Raw genomic sequence first — 14,370 nt, forward strand, 5'->3', positions numbered from 1 at the left:
CCACACAGATTCTCTGGAGCCCATCCAGAGTGACCACCACTGTCACTTGGTCACTTCTCTTACCATTTCTCCCTGATTGCTCAGTTTGGCCTGGTGGTCAGCTCTAGGAAGAGTCGTAACTATTTCAGAATATCTTGTTATTTTGCAGCCAGGGTTCATCCTTGTTTCATGTCCTTTTTTTTTTTTAGACTGATTCTTTATAATGTTACTTTTGTTAATTATTTTCCTTGTTCCTTGTTTCTGATTTTGTCCTTAAGCCTTGATTATGTGCCTTGTGTTTTATGGGTGGTTCTCAAGAAGCAAGACCACCTGTCCATCACCACCCTAACCCAAGCCTATAAAAGTGAGGGTTTCCCACAGTTCTTGTGATTCATTGAATGCGCTTCGGAGTCAGTGAGCATTTGTTGTGATTTTCTGTTTTTCGACCACCCCCCTTGGAAATCGTATTGGGAACTGGATAAATGAATTAACTTAATAACTTATTAATTCTGGTTACCATTCATGCTCCATGGAGCTTTATTTTATTAAAGAGCATTGTTTTGTGAAATAAATCTCTCCCTTGTTACCAGCTGGGGTTTTTGATGGAATTTCCCATTCTTGTGGCATTTTTGGAACTATTTAGGACTTCATAGTTCTTCAATGGTGTTAAGCAGGCCACCGTGCTCTTGGGAACCTTCAGTGCTATAGGATTTCTTATAGCCTTTCTCAGCTCTGGGAATCAACACAATCCTATCTCAAACCTCTGCAGGAAGTTTCTTTGAACTCATGGCTTGGTTTTTGCTCAGCTGTGAGACCTTAATAGAGATGGGCGTGTGTCTTTTCCTAATCAGTTGCAATTAATTAAATTGAGAATAGATAGACTCCAAACAAGGTGAAGGAACATCTCAGTGATGATCAACGGAATGAGATGCACCCGAGCCAAATTTCAAGTGCCAGGGTGAAGAAGCTGAACTCTTATGTCAATGTGATATTTTAAATTTTCTACATATCAATATCAAAAAAGAAATCAAAACTGAAACAGCCTCACTAAAAGTTGTCATTATCACCTAAAATAACACTAAATTAATAGCATTATCTAATCACTATATTTTGGTTCTAAATCAATTGCTTAATTAGACACCAATCCTTGCCAGTCTCAGGCCTTATTTAATGTTATGGCTTGTTGGTCTGCGATGTTAGGTTCTTATATCGTAGATTTTTACCTTTCCAGGGATATCATCTAAATGATTTGAAGCCTAAAACGGATCATTTGCAGTCTGTCACATTTGTCTCTTTAGTGTTTTATTAAACTACATAGTGTGTGATATATCCACATCAGTGTAAATGGAAACAAGTTAGATGGAGAACTGCTGGCTCTTTTGTCATTTGCATCTTACTGCAAACAAGGAGCCATTAAAACAGTAAATGCAGCTGTTTAAGATTGAAATAAGCATTTAAGGGTGGGGACCTTAATAAGCGAGACCACTAAAATGAAGCATCAAAATGTCATTTAAGCAATAAGTGCTTTGTAAGCAATAATTGACTTGTCATTAAGAAACTGGGTTGGAACAAAAACCTGCAGCCACTGCTGCCCTCGGGGGCCAACATCCCACCCCTGCGCTAGATGGCAGCAACAAGTCAATAGTGTGCCTTATTGAAATTGTACAGAAGGAATGACACTTGGTTTATTTTGAATAAAAAAACTCAAGTTTTATATATATATATATATATATAATTACATAGTTTACTGTCAAATAATGCAAAGAGTACGCGACACGTGTTTCACCCTTATTTGGGCTCATCAGGTGTACATACTCCACTGCATCCCTTCGCGGGGATCGAAGTGTGTACGCCTGATGAGCCCAAATGAGGGTGAAACACGTGTCGCGTACTCTTTGCATTATTTGACAGTAAACTATGTAACATTCTATGATCTGCTTTTCGCAACTGAGAGGGCGTGGTGAATGTTTGCCGACTTGAAGACCACCCATGGTAACCACCCATACAATCAGATCATGATTCAGACTATGAATGCTATGAATATATATACTGTGTGTATATATATATATATATATATATATATATATATATATATATATATATATATATATATAGTGAAAGGTAAATAAAGAAGCAAAGGATCGAAGAAAAGCTGGTGTGTCAACTGGGTTATCCCATTTACTGCCAATGTCCAGAAAAACTGAACAAAAATGAGTGTGATGTGGTGCAACAGAAAACAGGCACAAAGTGTGCCTCTTAAGCCTCAACAGCTTCTCAAAACACTTGGCTCTATCGATCAGGTCTGGGTCTGAGAGCTTGTTCATGTAGGACTTAGTTCCTCCGGCTAAGACGCTATCTTCTGGGAGCTCTCAAATTTATACCACCCTGACTGGAATGGGCGTGGCTTAACTGAGTGGAGGTGCCTCCCTTCGACGGGTTCTCTATGCTAAGGAGGAGAAAATAAATGATAAGGTTAGTGTTGGCACACTCTCTTATACCATTGGGTTATTGCATACTTTAAAAGAGCCTGGAAGGTGACCTTCAGATGCCCATGCATGAAAATTTAAAATTGAATTTCTGTTTGCCCACCCATTACACAAGAATCACCACACCTATTTCTACAAAACTTTGCAGTTATTTCTGGTGTAGACCAACTTTCACTATAGGCTAATACAATTTTACACTTTCTATGTATAAATATGTAGAAGGAAAAAATATATGCTGAAACAATCTCTTTAAAAGTTGTTATTTTCACTGGACCTTTAAGCCTTTAAACCTCAGTATCTACAGAACACATGATATCGATGAGATTTTTACTTTAAAAAGAATTAGGAATGATTGTGTAACAAAACAATTCCAATTTCAGGTATTTAAGTTGACCGCAATAATTATTAACAATTTTTAAATATTTAAGCATTACAAAAAAGTATTAAACCTTTATGTTTGATGGGCAAGTGATCACTAATTTTTCCATAAATGCGTGAAAAAATAGTTCAAAAGTTTAAAAACAATGTTTCTCAAAGATAGATTAGAAGGGATTTGGGTATTTCACATTCAACAGTGCATAATATACTTAAAGGATTCAAGGAAGGAGACATTCTGGTATGTGAAGGGAAGGATGCAAGCCTAAGCTGGCTGGCCTTGATCTCCGATCTTTCAGATGGCACTGCATCAAGAACCATCCTTCATCAATAAGTGTTTTAATGACATGGGCTCAGGAGTACTTTGGTAAAGCTCAGCTATCAAGTAACACACTATGTAGTTACATCCACAAATGCTTAGAAGAAGCTGTATATTAACAGTGTTCAGAAGTGTCATTGACTTCTCTGGGGTTGGAGGCATCTGTGATGGACCATTGCACAGTGGAACCATACATTGTGGTCAGACGAATCGATATTTCAAGTCTTTTTTGGAAGAAATGCACATCATGTCTTCTGGACCAAAGAAGCAAATGACCATCTACACTGTTACCAGCTACAAGTCCAGAAGTCAGCGTCTATAATGGTATGGGGTTGTGTCAGTGCCCTGGGCAAGGGTAACTTGCAGTTTTCTGTGAAAGCACCATTAATGCCGATACATAAATACAGATTTTGGAGCAACGTGTGCTGCCTTCAAGATACCATCTCTCCTATGGCTGCTCTTGCATATTTTGACAAGACAATGCAAACCCCATTCTGCATATACTGTATTACAAAGACATAGCTGCATATGAAAAGGATGTGGGTGCTTGACTGGCCTATCGATAGTCCTGACCTGTCCCCAAATCAGAATGTGTGTTGCATTTTGAAATGCAACAATGAAGGCCCCATACTGTTCCACACCTTAAGATTTGTCTGAACGGGGCAAAATTATACCTGAAACACTCAATAGATTGGAATCTTCAGTACCTAAATGTTTATTAAGTGTTGTGGAAAGGAAAGGCAATGTTGCATAATGGTAAATTCTTTATGTATAAACTTTATGAGGAAAATGTTGCAAGTATCAAAATCAAAATAAGTGTTTCATTTTTGACAGGAAAAAAATAATATGCATTAGTTGTGTGTCAAATATTTGTTTTCAGGTCAAAGATCCATCCATTATCCAACCCACTATATCCTAACACAGGGTCACGGGGGTCTGCAGGAGCCAATCCCAGCCAGCACAGGACGCAAGACAGGAAGAAACTCTGGGCAGGGTACCAGCCCATCACAGGGCACACACACACCAAGACAATTTAGGATCGCCAATGCACCTAACCTGCATGTCTTTGGACTGTGGGAGGAAATCGGAGCACCCAGAGGAAACCCATGCAGACACGGGGAGAACATGCAAACTCCACGCAGGGAGGATCTGGGAAGCGAACCCAGGTCTCCTAACTGCGAGGCAGCAGTGTTACCACTGCACCACCATGCCAAATTCAAAGATTGTTTACTATCATTTACTAATCACTACTTTTACACTCCATCCCTGCTTATTCCAATTTGGGATAAATGAATGAACTCTGAGTGCAGCTAAGACTCAACGTGATGGTTGCTGTTGATTGCGACTCCTGGGTTTGTGATGGTGAACGATGTGAGGATCTGAGGTTCAGTAAGAAGCTGCTATGATTCTGGAGATCAGCTGGATTTTTGTTAGTGGTCAATCACCCAAGCACTGACATCATCGAAAGAGGGTGACTCAGCATGCAGTTGAATCAAGTATTCCAGAGGCAGCATGTAAATGTTCATGAAAAATGGACAAAACACTTCAACTTGACACTACAGGAGAGAGGATGCACACAGCAGGATTTAACAACATAAGTCCAGAGTGATAGAACCGCATGTAGGAATTTGAGATTCCAGTAAGTCCAGCACTGAGAACATACTCTCACCAAGAACGCCCTTTTTTATATGCCACTCAAAAAAAATTAAGGGAACACATTAGTTCTTGATAAATGAAATATCAGTCATTCAGTCAGTCATTTTCCAACCCACTATATCCTAACACAGGGTCACGGGGGTCTGCTAGAGCCAATCCCAGCCAGCACGGGGCACAAGGCAGGAACAAATCCTGGGCAGGGCGCCAGCCCACCGCAGGGCACACACACATCCACACACCAAGCACACACTAGGGACAATTTAGAAATGCCAATGCACCTAACCTGCCTGTCTTTGGACTGTGGGAGGAAAACAGTGCACCCGGAGGAAACCCAAGCAGACATGCGGAGAACATGCAAACTCCACGCACGGAGGACCCGGGAAGCTAATGAACGAAATTAAAGTGGAAAATCTGTACTGAGTAATACTGTGTATTTCATTGAAAACAAAATGATGTAACAATGGTCAATGGAAACTAAAATCACCCACCCATTGAGGACAGGATTCAACAATCACTGAAAACTAAAGTCAAACATTGAAATCACAGACTGATCCAACTTACAACTCATAATGAGACTCAGTAGTTTGTATGCACACCCAACTGCTGCTGATGAGATAGCTGATGGTGTCCTGGGGACCTCTTCCCAGACCTGGTTTAGGGCACCAGTAAGCTCCTGGACAGTATGTGGCGCTACTTGGCGGCGTACATACATAACGTCCCAGAGGTTCTCAGTTGGATTCAGGTCTGGGGAATGTGCAGGCCAGTCAATTTCATGAATGCCTTTGTCATCTAGTAACTGCCTATACACTCTGGCCCCATGAGGCCTGGCATTGTCCTGCACCAGGAGGATCCCAGGCCCGCTGCACCAGCGTATGGTCTGCTAATGGCTCTGAGGATTTCATCCTGGTACCTAACAGCAGTCAGGTTACCGTAGCCTACCACATGGAAATAGTGTGACTCTCCAAGGATATGCCTCCCTACACCATCTCTGACTCACCGACAAACCAGTCATGCTGGATGATGTTGCAGGCTATATAATGTTCACCACATCATCTCCAGGCTCTTTCACGTCTGTCACATGTGCTCATTGTGAACCTGCTCTCATCTGTGAAGACAACAGGGTGCCAATGGGAAAACTGCCAATTGTGCTTTCTCTGGTAAATGCTAATCAAGCTGCACAGTGATGAGCTGTGAGCACAGGCCCCACTAGAGGACACCAGGTGCTCATGCCACCCTCATACCAGTAGCCAGCTGAAGGTCATTTTGTGGGGCTCTGACAATGCTCCTTCTGTTCCTCCTCTCACAAAGGAACAAATGCTGATCCTGCTGCAGGGATGATGCCTTTCTATGGCCCTGTCCAGCTCTCCTCATGTAACAGCCCATCTCCTAGTATCTCTGAGACCGTGCTAGGAGACACAGAAAGCAGTCTTGTAACAGCATGTATGGATGTGCCATCCTGGAGGAGCTGGACTACCTGCGCAACCTGAATATTGGCTGCAGGCATAGCATCATACTACCAGTAGTGACAAGGACAATAGCAAAACACAAAAATAGTGAAGAATCAGTCAGGAAGGATAAGGAGAGAGCAATTGTCTGTGGCCACCACCTGCAAAAGCATTCCTTTTTTGGGAGGTGTCATGCTATTGCCTCTCCAGTGCACTTGTTGTCACTTGTCATTTGCACCAGAGCAGGTAAAATTGATTCACAATCGCTTATTTCTCCTAACTCGACAGATTGATATCCTGAAGCTTGATTGGCTTGTTTTTAGACTGTGATAATTAAGCACTCCCTACATCTTTTTAAGCAGTGTATTAACTGGCTATCTGACCATTAGCTATTAAACTCTAATGTCTGTTGTGTAATTCTGCAAAATGTAATCCTCCATTGTGGTATAATGGCTGAAACCCTGGGTTATCAACCACAGGGTTGCTGGTTCAATACCTATGTTTGACTTGCTTTGTACCCCAAGCAAATAATTTATACTTTCTGTGCTTCAGTTGTTAAAAATGAGCAATTAGACTGTATTCAGTACTTATAAGAAGTCATGAAATACACTGCATAAATATCTCCTCAGTGGCCACTATATTAGGCCAAATTTGCTTCTAGGGGAAGATTAGAGGGCAGGGGGGCAACATAGAGTTCAAAGTCCTGACAAGGGCCAAGGAGTAGAAGTTGTTGCAGAACCTGGCAGAACTGGTCTGGATGCTAGAGAGAATTCTGCCAAATGGAAGTGGGACAAAAAAGCTGTTGGAGTGGTGAGAGCAGTACTTCACCATGCTGTAGGCTTGGTGGACACAATTTTTTATAAAGATGTCTTTGATGGAGGACAGAAAGGACCCAAGGTCCTGCTTAGTGCACTAACTGTTTTTGAACCCCACTTTCAGAGACACCACAGTTCCCAAACCAGACAGTGATGCAGCTGGTCAGAACGTTCTCAGTGGTGCCCCATAAAAATGTGGTGAGAATTTGGGGGGGGTAGACTTGCCTTTTTGAAACACTAAAAGATGTGAAGACACAGCTGTACCTTCTTGTCTTTGGAGGTGGTGTTAATTAACCAAGTATGGTCACCCGCCAGGTGCACATCAAGGAATTTGGTGCCCTTGACCAGCTCCACTGCAGAACCCTTAATGTGCATTGGGGTGTGGACAGCTGTGACGATGCGGGTTCGCTCCATGCTCCCATCTGACTTCTGGGAGCTCTTGAACCCGACACCGTCAGTAATGTCACCGATGAGCTAGGCAGTGAGGCACAACAAAGCAAGGGGATGGTGCAAAAAGTACAAAAGTGCTTTTATTTAAAATCAACAAATAAAAACAAAGTGTCCAAATTAAAGTGCAGTGCATCAAAATAAGTCATTAAATAAATAATCCATTAAAACAGAGGTGAATCTGTGGAGGTTAAAATCCAATAAATACTTCCTTTTAAAAACAACGAGGTTAAAATAACGGCTGGAAGCAGTCTTTCTTTAAAAATTCCGGTGCATAATTCTTTAACCCAGCAACTCCCCTTGCTTCTCCCTTCCGGGCCCCGCAACATGGGAGTCGCCCTACCAGCATATGCAGCTCCTTCAATACTGGTCCGGTAGCCCTCCGATCCCTGGCTACGTCGGGCTCCAGCCGGACCGAGACTTGGGTTTCTTCCCCTAGCGGCCAGGATGCTCATGCTGGGGCTCAACACGCCCAAAGCCTCCAGGACTGCCACTGCCTTCTTGGCCTTATGCGGCGAGCCGTCCATGATCCTGGTCACTCCTGCTCCTCTGAAAAGCTCCAATCCATCCACCCTGAGTGTCGGCCAAACATTCTCTCAGGGCTCTCCTTCCAGCTGCCTGCCTTTGCTCAAGCAAGCCTGCTGTTGCTCACTTGCACTGGCTCCCCACTTCTCCAGCCCTCCTCTCCCTTACCCTCCGTCCTTCTCTCTTAACTTTTCTCTCTGATTTTCTTTTTCTCTTCCCTCCTAGCCTCCTCGCGCTTCTATTTATTACGGGGACGTGGATCAGATATGGCAATTAGCAGCTCCTGGCACCAGTTACAGATGTGGACGATTCCTCACCTGTGCACTTAAGTGAGGAACATCCGCATCACGCATCACCCGGGAACCACGTCAGCCACACATGCCATGCTCCCTCGCTAAGCCGTGAGCGATTATTTATTTAAAAAGTGGCCTTTTTGACTTGAGCTGTGGACCCGCTACACCACAACAGCACGGGCCTTCCTGAAGTCAACAATCATCTCTTTTGTCTTGTTCACATTTAGAGATAGACTGTTGTACTTACACTAGTCCTCCTATTATTGTATTTCCACTCTACAAGCTGACTTATCCCCATTGCTTTTAAGACCCACCATGGTTGTGTCATTGGCATACTTAATGATGGTGTTAGAATTGTGCACAACCATACAACTGTGAGTCAGCAGAGTGAAGAGGAGTGGACTGAGTACACAGCCTTGATGGGTGGCACCAGTGCTTTAATGTAACCGTACTAGAGATGGTGTTTCCGATGCTGACTGCCTGAGGTCTCTCTGTCAGGAAGTCCAGAACTCAGTTGCATAGGAAAGTGTTGTAGCCAAGCAGAATCAAGTTCCTTATGGGCTTCCGAGGGATGATGCTGTTGAAAGCTGACCTGAAGTCAATGAAAAGCATCCTAGTATAAGTGTCTCTTTTGTCCAAATGGGGCAGGGCCAGATGAAGAGTAGATGATATGGCATCCTCAGTGAAATACTTAAGGCGAAAGCCAAACTGGAGAGGGTCATGTGATGTGTAAAGTCCAGCTTTCAGGTGGCCCAAGACTAGCATTTCAAAGCACTTCATGATGACCAATGTAAGTGCTATAGTGACATAGTCATTGAGGCAAGTGACACGGGACTTCTTTGGCAAGGGTATGATGGTGATGGTTTTGAAGCAATTTGGGACGACAGCCTTTACCACTGAAATGTTGAAGATGTCTGTAAAGATTCAGTATCTGTCAGCTGGTTTGCACATTCTGAGGACTCGACTTCCTCAATATTTTTTTAAATTGTTTGAACAAGGTTAGAATGATGTATGTGACAGGAAGCTGGTGTAGTTGAGCCAGATCTGGAGTGATGTGGCCATCACATTCATTTATTATTCATGCATAAGCAAAGAACAGCTGTAATCTAAATGGCAATGAAGACATGACAGGGATAGAGAGACTGTCTAAAGTTTATTGATGACAAAATTTAGTCGACATGTGAGCCTCCGAGTTCTGCTGAATACAGTTCTGAGGCTCTGAAAAGTGAATTGTGTCTCACTAGAAGTTACAGGATGTGACAGTACCCAGGCTCGTCCGAACAGCCTGCCAGATCCCTAGGTCTTCTTTCAGCTTCTTCAGCAGAGCCCTTCCCTCATGCACCATGAGTGTCTATTATTAATTCTCCCACACTTATTCCTTGGGCCTACTGTTACCTATTTCAATTTTCTGCTAGCTTCTCTAATGAAATCTGTCCATGGGCTGTGACTTCTTTTAACCTGAGGTGACTCAGTTGTCACAAGCTTTTCCAAATAGATTTCTCCCAAAGTCTCTTATTATTTCTGACCAATTCTGTAGCTTTCGGTGCCTATTCTGTTGTGTGCCTTCCTTGTCTCTGAACTCTTCTTGCATGGTAACATTTTTTTATTTGGCACATTGCCAAATTTAGAAGTGTCAATTAATTTAACACAAATGTCTTTGTGATGTGAAAAGAAATCTGAGAACCTGCAGAAAACCTACACACACACTCTTAAGATAAGAATGTACACATGTAAGGTAATGTATTACACAAAGGATGTAGAAATGTTAGATTTGTGTACACATTGGGCGGTATGAAACGTGACAGTACACCTCATGAGAAGGACCTAGGAGTCATAGTGGACTCATCACTACCAACATCCAGACAGTGTTTCAGAAGAGATCAAGAAGGCTAACAGAATGTTAGGTTATATAGCGCTCTGATATGTAGAGTACTAGTCCAAGGAGGCAATGCTTTTGCTTTATAATGCACTGATGAGTACTCACCTGGAGCACGTTACAAAAAAGACATAGCAGTGCTAGAAAAGTCCAGATAACAATGACTAGGCTGATTCCAGGACTAAGAGGTATAAATTATGAGAAGTACTACAGGAGGTGAACATTTTCAGTTTGAGCAAAAAGTGAGATGAAGGTGTAGCAGTGCTACCGGGAGAAAAAACTTAATCTCCCAGCAGTCCCTGCAGTGGCTCTGATAGGACGCCTGCCAAAGGTGCAAGGGGCTGCTGGGGACAAGAAGGCCAGTGTGAGTTTTAAAAGGAGGCCAGTTATACAGAGAAGAAAGGCTGTGTTGTGTCTGGAGTTACCCGTCTGTTTTGCATTCCCGTTCATTGCCTTTGGATTATTGTTCTTGTCCAGGATGATCTCCTGTTGGTGTATATGGACTGTCTGGTGTCTGCCTGCTGGGTGAGAAATGAATTGGATTGTTTGTCGACCTTCGGAGAAGGAGTGCTCCTGATTCCATCACTCTTCATCATCAGGATATGCCTGTAGGACTGTTCTTTTCATTTACTTACAGCGATCTGATCTCTGGATTATTCAGTCTCCATCATTTCACTACATCAGTTTCCATTTCCCGTGGACTTTGTTATGGACTTCATCGTGTGTGGTTTTTGTTAGTTGTTTGTTGTTTCTGAGTTCATGTTTGTTGTGTATTCACGGAAAGGGAATTGGGATGGGATTGTTTTAGTTTGTATAGCTAGATTTCATTTATTAGTGTTTAATACATTCTTCAATTTCTGTTTTAATGCCGTTTGCTTCTGTGTTTTAGTGAGGTAGTGTACGAGAGTCACGTCAATGCTGGATGTATTCCGGGGGTCCCACCAAAAAAATAAATAATTCACTGTCAACAGGCCGTGTGAATCTTAGCTGGGTTTTTCATACCACTACAATTGAAGTGCTTAAAATTATGAAAAGAATCAATACAGTGGATTGAGACTGTTAGTTTACAATGAGCTCAATGGAACATGGGGACACAATTGGAAACTTGTTAGGGAGAGATTTCATAAAAAAAGTTAGAAAGGCTTTCTTCATGCAAAGAACCACAGACACATGGAATGAATTACCAAGTAGTGTGGTGGACAATAGGAGTTTAGGCACCTTCAAAACTATACTTGATGTTATTTGGGAAAAATTACATGGGTGGGACTGGCAAGCTTTATTGAGCTGAATGGCCTGCTCTCGTCAAAATATTGTAATGTTCTCATGTTCTAAACTCCATAGTGCAAGAAATTGGACCTCAGTTTCCTGAGCTGTAAAACAGCAGCATTTTCTACCGCTATATTATATATGGCAATAATCTGAATGCTCCTTTATGGCAATCCTATTTTTACTCTCAGAAATATTAATAATACAATGTTAAAGATTACAAGAGTGCAATGATGTTAAATGGGGCCTCCTCAGCGCATCAAAATCCTAAATAAGCTGAAGTGATCGATCTGGCACCTAAGGGTCAATCAATTTATGTATCTATCTGAAGACCCTATAAATCTAATTACTAATCCTGCAAAATTCAGTTCAGGTCACAGGGATTTTATCCTGGAAGCATCAGGCACAAATTAGGAGTCACTGCTGAATGGAACAACTGTCCATCACAGGACAAAAGGATAACTGCAGACACAATATGCCAATGTACCCCATGAAGACATGGTAGAAGTTGAACCTTCCACACAGACAGTGTCTAATAGGCGTTCAAACCCAGAACTACAGAGGAATTGCAGAGCAAAGCACTGTGTTGTTGCTCTGCCTTACTTAGTCACTTTAGACCAGTGGTTCTCAAAGTGTGGTCTGCAGACAAACAGTGGTCCCCAGGTGTGAGTCAAGTCGCCCACAAGTTAACTGTCAGCAGGACAAAATGACTTCAATTGCTCAGATACCTGAGCCTGTTATGTCCTTACTTAAGCATTTATTTGTAACAATCAAGGCTGCTAGTAAACATTAGTGCTGCTAAATCAATTGATACACATAAAATTGACCCAAAATTAAAACCACGATCATGCCTTCCTGCTCTGCTTCTGTTCGTTTGTTGTGGCTGCCCATTTCTCTCTCTCCCAAACAACATTTCTTCCATCGCAGCCTCTCTCCAGCCGATCTCATCCACTGTGCGGGTCTCACGTGGCAATTAATTTTGATGTCAGACCAGAGAGGCACAGTTTGGTCAAGGAATGTCATGAACATCAGTGCTCCCTATTAATGATCAGTCTTACTAATTAAAGGGTTTATTATTGATCACTGGCTAAATCTGGCACTTGAAATTGCAAATATAGCAACGTTGGATCTGAATCTTAGTTTTAATCTAAATGCCTTCCTAAGTTGCATTTAGGAAATGGAACGTTGAACTGTGCCAACAGCTGATTGTCAGAGTCAAGTTATCCAAATCTAAGATTTGACTTAAGCAAAGTGGACCCCGGTCCAAACAATGTTTGAGTACTACTGCTCTATACTGACTAAAAGAAGCTCAGGGAGAAAGAAAGAAATGAATGATGACTGGTCAGCTGTTCTAAAACATCAAGCAGCCCACAACGCAGATGTTCCGCTAGTGCCTTTGGTCAGTACACCCACCCCGCTGTAGAACAAAGCGCCCGTTTCCTTTGATCAGGTGTGGAGGCGCGGAGCTGAGCTCGGCTGCGTTTCAGATCGGTGACGTCATCGGAAGAGTCCAGATGTTCCACCGCTGTCTATCAGTGCGCGTGTGTGTGCGTGTGTGTCAGGGGGGAACGGGGTGGGGGGGTGTGAGATGTCTGGCTGCCTTGGATCGCAGCCAAAGAAAAACCTGGCTGATGAGTTTGAGTGAGTGTGTTTTAACTTGTAGAAGCACACCGGGGGGCTTCAGTAGCTCGGTCTGCCTCGACTCGTTTCAGTTCTCCAGGGCCGGGACTCGCCACTTCACTAACGCTAGCGGCATAGGCGCCTGGGTGACAGTAACATAAAGCAACTGGAGAGCGTGAGGGGGTCCGAACAAATCCGTTTCGGTGAGTCACGTACTTCGAGAGAATGAAAATGGTTTATGTGTGTACTGGTGGTTCTTAATAGCTAGTTTAGTGGGAATGCAAAGGTGTATGTGTCTTGAGCATTTGTTTAAAGGTAATGATTTATAGTGCATATTGGTGTAGCTGCGCGAGTTATGTGTGAATCTGTAACGAACGCATTTTTGTACACGTGTGTATATACGAGCGACGTGTGCAAATGTTTGAATACGCTGACTGGTATCAGTGCAAGAGTCGTCAGCACGTACGTCTTATGAATCTTTCAAAATTTTTAGAGGAAATGCGATAGTCCAAGTCCTAAATGGCGACCAATAGTGACACATAGTTCCGTGTGTGAATGTGTCCTGGTGGACTGCGTCCCGTCTATGGCTGGTTCTTTACTGACCCCCAGTGATGCAGGTAGAAGCACTGTCTCTGTAGACTGGACTGGATAAGCGGGCTAGGAAACGATACTGTGTTTATGGATTTGTAAAAGCACGTATCTACAGCAATGATACTCAACGTGGTTTGGACGAGGACCACTTTGGTAAAGTCTAATCTAAGAGTGGAAAACTTGAGTGTGACAGTCACACGTTTGTGTAATTCTGTGTTACATTTTCCAAAATTGACATGAGAGAGAGAGAAAAAACAACAGAAGCGCAGCAGAAAAGTGTAGAAGTGAACCAAAAGCAGTTACTGCGTGCAATAAGTTTAGACTGTGTGCTCCGTGGTGGTATTACACAGATGTCTCATGTATTTAGAAGGTATTTAGACCCCTTCACTTTTTGCACACTTTATTGTGTCATAGACTTGATAAATGCATAAATCTGGCATTTTTGCCGATCAATCTACATTCAAAAAGTCATAATGACAAAGTAAAACATATTTTGCATATTACTTAAAAAAACAAAAGCGAAATCTTTCATTTATGTAAGAATTCAGACGCTGTGGTACTCCAGATTGTGGTCAGATGTTAATTCTGTTTACTTTAATCACCCTTGAGGTGTGTCTAGAACGTGAATAGAGTCCACCTGTGGCAAACTGAATTCATTTGGAAAGGCACACACCTGT

The 14,370-nt window shown here is 42.5% G+C and overlaps 2 protein-coding genes across 11 annotated transcripts in view; both read left to right on the plus strand.

Annotated features, from left to right (window-relative positions):
- yipf6 (Yip1 domain family, member 6) overlaps positions 1 to 14,370 on the plus strand; it is a 798,052-nt gene that overhangs the window by 28,672 nt on the left and 755,010 nt on the right. The gene's annotated exons all lie outside the window — the stretch shown is intronic.
- stard8 (StAR-related lipid transfer (START) domain containing 8) overlaps positions 13,232 to 14,370 on the plus strand; it is a 113,224-nt gene continuing 112,085 nt past the window's right edge. The window contains exon 1 of the mRNA XM_028815500.2: positions 13,232 to 13,305. The gene's annotated coding sequence lies outside the window, so the exon portion shown is untranslated. The remainder of the gene's footprint in view (positions 13,306 to 14,370) is intronic.

The sequence above is a fragment of the Erpetoichthys calabaricus genome, chromosome 12, assembly GCF_900747795.2.
Source record: "Erpetoichthys calabaricus chromosome 12, fErpCal1.3, whole genome shotgun sequence".
NCBI classification, from domain to species: Eukaryota; Metazoa; Chordata; class Cladistia; order Polypteriformes; family Polypteridae; genus Erpetoichthys; species Erpetoichthys calabaricus.